Genomic DNA, 6,926 nt, shown 5'->3' with positions numbered 1-6,926 from the left:
ATGGCTACAAATTCCTGTACTGTGTCTCAATGAGGGGCGGAGGAACCCAGGGATTCCTGAGAAGTGATTAAACTACTTGTCACTCAAGCATCAACCTTAAGACCCGGAGCTTGGATCCCCAACACACACATAAATGCCAGGCAGGCTTGGTGGCTTGGTGTAATCACAGATTGCTGCAGGTAGAAACAAGGAGTTCCCCCCAGAGCAAGCGAAGTAGCTAGACTAGACATATCGGTGAGCTCTGGGTTCAGCTAGGAAAACTTGCCTCCACAGATTCCATGGAAAGAGCTCCACAGACCAACCTCAGACCTGCCCACAGACAGGCACACACATGCACACGTACGTGGGAACATATTCAGCAAATGCATAGAGCAAAGAGCAAGGCGTGGTCAGCATCCAATCCGCTTTCCTACATAGGTTTTGTAGGTCTGGCAAATAGTGGGCTACTTTTTTTTCCCCCTGTAGAAGAACCCAAATCTTGTGGATCTTCTGGGATATGCGGGTGGCAATTCCAGTTCTGAGGACATGAGAGGATCCCAGGGGATTACTGTCCAGCCAGTCCATCCAAAGAAATGAGCTTGGGGTGCACTGAGAGACCCCATCTCAAAACCAAGGTGGAAAACACCTGGGGGTGTGTCTCTTGCCTCCACAAGCACCTGTGCACCCAGTACTCCATTCCTGCTATGCACAAACCCACACAAATACTTCTTCCTCTCCCTCTCCCTCCTCCCTCCCTCTCCCCTCCCTCTCTCTCACACACAGAGGGAATGGAAGAGGACAGACAAAAAAGGAGACATTTTTAACTAGTTAGAAAAGATGAATTTTAGGTACACCCCTGGGATATTTCTCAAAAACTGTGTCAAAGTTACATGATTCTGTCTTTACATGATTGAACCGCTCAGATGAGATAACATACTCCCTTTCAAAGCAGCTGTATTCTGTTTATAAATTCATATCTATGAGGCAGGTTAAAACTGTACGCTCAAAATAAAACATATATGTGAGTCACATAGTTTGTGTCCCTACATTATGTTATATCATATATTATTAGATAATATATTACATTATGTTATATCATATATTATTAGATAATATATTACATTATGTTATGTCATATATTATTAGATAATATATTACATTATGTTATGTCATATATTATTAGATAATATATTACATTATGCTCACACACACTCTCACACACATTTGCTTTTGTTTTTAACATGTAACTGGCTCGGTAGTACAACAGGGCAAAGGACCCATGGGCCAATTCTGTGTAAATAGAATATTGGCCAATTGATTTTAGCCTTGGCCTTCCGATCTAGATAACACCGGCCACCTCCCCATCTGTTCAATTTAGTGTGACAAAAGTAAGAAACACCTTCCACCCACCCCCAACTTAGCAACCCCTAATGACGCGGAGCTAACTTCTGTTGTTCTAGTTTGGTAAACAGCACTGAGGAACAGCCGGGAATGGCACCCAATGCGAGCTCCAGTTTGCTCTAAGGTTCTAGTGGTTGGAGGGACTGTGGTTTTGGTGGGTGACGTTGTAGAGAGGGGGGAAAGCCTAGAGGTTCATTCAAAGTTATCTGACCAAGATCTGTGGGGCGGTGAAAGTGTGTAGCTGCTTTGTAGACTTGCAAAAGGCAGAGGCTGTGCAGCGAAGGCATACTGGGATCAAGTCTACGAGCTCAAGACTGGAGCTTCCGTTTGTTTACAGGAACCTACGGTTAAAACGAGTTCACCCTCCTCAACTGCCAGGATTAATGCCCCGGTAGAGCAGGTCTGAGCTGTTTCAGGGGTATGGCGCAGGCAGGCAGTTGAGAAATGCAGCCTAGTGTGCACCGGATTCCCGGCATAGGTAATTAGAGCGGATGGTCCAGTTTCCAAGAGGATCCAAAATTACAGAGAAAGAGGCTCATGTGGGGCCTGGGCTTGCCCAGCTCTGTCATGGTTTCCTGTCTCTCTAGTGAAGGTCTGAGGACTTGCTGGCTCTGGGATGAGCACTTGCGCACGTGGACAGGAAAAAGGACCACAGCTGTCAGCAGATCTGAAACTTAGCTGCTTAGAGGTTTTGTTTCATGCATTTCCCGTCTACCCTCGGGAAGTATAAACACACCATTGCTATTTTAATCATGTGACTAGGAAAGGCGTCCTTTCAGTTCTCTAGCCTGAATATCAGTGTGAATCAAAACAGAACCCTCCGCCATGAGTCATGTGAAGTAATGACCAAAACAAACTTAGAATTTAGCGTGAGAGAATCCTTGCCTTCATGTGGCCCTGACCTTCTTGCATTGTATAATTTCCTATGGACTCTCACAGCTTTGCCAAAGCTTGGGTTCACAGCACTAAAGCTCACTTTCCTTTGCAAATGCCATCGCTCTACACAACGGCAGCAAATGTTACTTGGAACACCTCGGCTCAGGTCACAGACTGCTATGTATGAAGAACCACAGCATCTTTACTGTACACACAAAGTTTTTTTTTTTTTTTTGGTTTTTCGAGACAGGGTTTCTCTGTGTAGCCCTGGCTGTCCTGGAACTCACTTTGTAGACCAGGCTGGCCTCGAACTCAGAAATCCGCCTGCCTCTGCCTCCCGAGTGCTGGGATTAGAGGCGTGCGCCACCACGCCCGGCCCAAAGTTTTAATTATAGAAACCAAACGCTTCATATTTCCCTCTCAGCATTCCTTGTCACCAAGAGTAAAATCAGCTCATCCTTACATTTCATTGTGTTAGAATGCTTAGGTTTAAAAAATAAATATGCTACTGGAGTAGCTGACTTGAGTTTCATGGGAGATTGTCATTAAATGAATCTTGGATGAATTAAATGTTAGAAACTCGGACAGGCTTTCTAACAACCTCTAGAATGGTACTAAGCACACTTCTGTCGCTTTTCCTATGGATTAATACAAATATCTTTGTATTAATTGTTCTCAGCAATGATGGTCATAGCACCAAAACTGCAATCAGTTCGTTGAATTGATCATGTTCCACACCCTGCAGTACCACATATTTTGCCAAGATTTAGTTCTTTATGAAAAAAAAAAAATAATAAACACACCTAGAATGTGTTTATCACCAAAGTTAGGCATATATCAAAGAGGTGTTTTAAAATAAATTTATGGTTTCTTATCAGTAAATGTTTGGTTTATGTAGCTTTTTAAAATATGCCTGCATCTTTGGATTTGCATAAACCATCTCTGCTGAAGAAGGAATACAGGTAGGAAAGGCTGGGAAGCCTTGCTCCAAAGCAACATTTGTATCCATCCCACCTTTTTGTGAATAACACCCAGGCTTGGTTTTGTTTTTTTTTTTTTTTTTTTTTTATGTCCAACAAATAAAGAAAAGATTTCTAAAAACCCCTCACTGCAGCAAGTAAAGCTAAACCACAAGCTGTTTCACAAAACTGGGAGGCGTAGAACAAACTCATCTCACTTCCCCGTGAATTGTATTCTCAAGCCACATAATCTACATTTCTTCCTGAAAGAGGATTAAAATATAACAACTACCCTGTGTCCTCTGTGTTTCCAAAGTTTTGGATCGTCAATCAAGTCATATAGGAACTAGGGGATGGGGTGGTCAATCTCAGTTGTCAACCTGAGACCCAGAGTCACCAGAGTGAAGGGCCTCTGGGCATGCCTGTAAAAGATAAGCTTGGTTGGTTTACTGAGGCAAGAGGACCTGCCGACTGCAGGTTACATGTTCCTTGGAATCTGGGACTGTACAGAGAGGAGAAGATTCACTGAGTGCAAGGACTCACCGTTCTCTTCTTCCTGCCTGATAATACTATGTCAACAGCAGTTGCAAGATCTTGCTGACTTGACTGCATCACCATGAGGGGGTCTGTTCCTTAGCAGGTAAGCCACAATAAAACTTTGCCTCCTTAAGGAGGCCTTGTCCATGTATTTTATCACAACCACAGAAAAGTATGTAAGACAGACATTCACTCTAGGTTTGTTATTACCCCCCTTAAGTCTAGAGTGGGTCCACTTCATTTGAAAGCAGATTGCCCATATTACATCCAGTTGAAACCAGCATCGTTTTAAAGAAAGCGTGTCCTCTTGCATGAGTTTGCAGATATTTAAAGAAAAACACAAAGACACTGTTAAGAAATGCCATTTTTTTACAGGGTGAGCTGGCCTAAGTCCTTTTGAAAAATTCGTACATGTAAACTATACCTGATAGCTCTGAACTATTTAACTTTTACGAATCACCAAGCTTCCAAGCAGGTTGTTTTGACACCTCGCATCAGCACGTTAAGTCCCCCAAGGGCAGAAGTACACATCAGAATTGTTCATTCTCTGGCACTCCTGGCACTTAGAAATGTGTCTGGCATGTAAAAAAGAGCTGGATAAATGTTTTTATGTGAGTGCTGTCATACATGGGAAGAGGATTAACTTGATCTGGCTAGCCAAACAATCCAGTCATTCATCTGAGCAGGACTGATGAAGTAAATTCCCCGGCTCTCTTGCTCAAGGACTGGTTACATAAGGAGACTCTCTGGCCGTGGAACTTATCTGATAACTATCAAAGATGTCAGCTTAACAAAGACACCTCAGAAAATTATCCTAAGATGTCATTGTCATCTGAACATCTAAGGAAACACAGTGCATTTTGAGTCATAATTTCAGATGTCACTGATGAATACAACGCTCTAAACTTCTTTCTTCCTTAGATAGAGCTTGGCATCCAGGGTTTTGAAAATATCATCAAAGCAGCAAGGAATGCACACACAGCATAATTGCATATGTGAGCTAGATTCTCCCAGAGGAACGTCCTCATCTTACACACGTCATCGTCAACGCACAGTTACGTTGTAAAAGATGACTCTTTTTGTTGTTGAAAGTGAAGAATTAAGAGACGCAAGTGACTCATAGAGACAGCGGAAAACTAAGTAATACTGGGAATTAAGATGAGACACACCAGCCAAGCCCTAGGATTCTAAGAAACCAATAAACAACTGCTCTGCAATTAGAGACAGTGCCTCCACTTGCCTGGCACACTTTTTGGACAAGCCCAGGTTGAGGCGGGATAGGGGAGGAAATGGGACAGAAGCTGCAAATGAGGAAGGCAAGAAGGAGATCACTTTAAAATAATGATATGTGTGGATGGTTTTCAAGACAGGGTTTCTCTGTGTAGCCCTGGCTGTCCTGGAATTCACTCTGTAGACCAGGCTGGCCTGGAACTCAGAGATCCACCTGCCTCTGCCTCCCAAGTGCTGGGATTAAAACTGTGTGCCACCACGCCCGGCAGTCCACTGTCTTTTAAGAGAAACTTAAGCTAGATCAATGCTTTGTATAAATTGGAATTGTTCTTACACGGTAATAACCACTTCTCAAGTGTGGGTTGTGGAATCAAGGAGTCATTGTCACCTAAGCTTCACCGCTGGCCAGATGAGCAGGGTTGTATGAATCACAGCTCCCTGTAGACTGCATGTCCACACTTCACAATGGACATCTGTAGAAACCCAAGCATAGAGCCTGGCCCAAGAGATACTGTCATCACCAGTAGCTGCTGTTTTGTGTCTCTTGAGTGTGAGCTGCAGGCTCGTATCCATTTCTATCGTTCTGCTTGGTATTTTAGTTGTTTCTGAAAACAGTAGGTTCCCACCAAGAATGGAGTAGGAGAACATGGTATGGTTACTGCTTGAAGATGAAGAGAACAGCGAAAGCTGGAGCCCCAGTCCAGGTACAGGTGTTACAGGACTCTCCCCAGGGAATCTCCCAGGGGGCTGTCACAGCAGAAGCCAGGGACCCTGGTGCAGCCATTCTCCTCTCCATGGGCTGCCCTGCATTTGATGCTGTTTCTGAATAAGATGGGTTATTTCACTCATTATCGGATCTCCCATCTCATTCGATACAAAGACGAAGCATCGTGCAAACCGTGGAAAGTGGGTACAGAAAGCAGATAGGATCTCAAAGGCTTTCACATCTGAACTCCAGCAGAGACTTAGACAAGAAAAATGAATAAGGAGCTGGTGCGGGAAGGGCAGGGCTTGAGAAGATGCACCACACAATGTCTGTCAGTGAGAAACTGCAGGCTTAAATGCCGGTAAACATGGTGGTAGGGGGGATTAAGTATTGCCCATTGCACATGCATCACAAAACTTGTTTGATACCTTACCAAAGAGCCAAAAAAAAAGTAATTACAGGAGAATTGGTGTTGCTTCATTAGAAAAATTTTATATATATATATATATATATATATATGTGTGTGTGTGTGTGTATATATATATGTGTGTGTGTGTGTGTGTGTGTATGTGTGTGTATGTATGTATATATATATGTATGTGTGTGTGTATATATATATATATAAAGATCTCTCTCTGCATATATACATATATATATATATATATATATATATATATATATATATATATATATAAAGATCTCTGATTCTTCAACACCAAAATCTGACTTGCCCTCTATTTTTGGTTGTAATGGGAACTCATTGTCACTGGTCAGAAAACAATCTTCCTTCTCTATACCTCACGACATGTTGAACTTAAGAGAAACAATTTTATTGCCCAAGCTTCATATTATCTATCTGTCTGTCTGTCTATCATCTATCTATCTATCTATCTATCTATCTATCTATCTATCTATCTATCTATCTGGCTCACTGAAGAGCAGAAAGGATGGCTCAGTGGTTAAAACTACATACTGTTCTTGTAGAAGGCCTGAGTTTGTTTCCTGACATCCCCACTGGGGAACTCACAACTCCCTTTAAGTCCAGCTCTGGGGACACCTGCGCTCACATGCACACGCCTACAGGCATACACATAATTAAAAGTAATAAATCTCTTTAAAAGGATTCATTGATAAACAGCAAGATAGTTTTGAAGGAAAATCCACAGGTAGCAATCCTAACTGCGGAGGCCTGAACCAGTGTGTTTATTCTTATGTCTTCTACTTCCTGAACCTATGTT

This window comes from Mus caroli, unplaced genomic scaffold, assembly GCF_978045245.1.
Source record: "Mus caroli unplaced genomic scaffold, Mus_caroli_1 scaffold_17, whole genome shotgun sequence".
Taxonomy (NCBI): domain Eukaryota; kingdom Metazoa; phylum Chordata; class Mammalia; order Rodentia; family Muridae; genus Mus; species Mus caroli.
The sequence above is the reverse complement of the archived record's forward strand: the minus strand, read 5'-3'. Positions refer to the sequence as shown.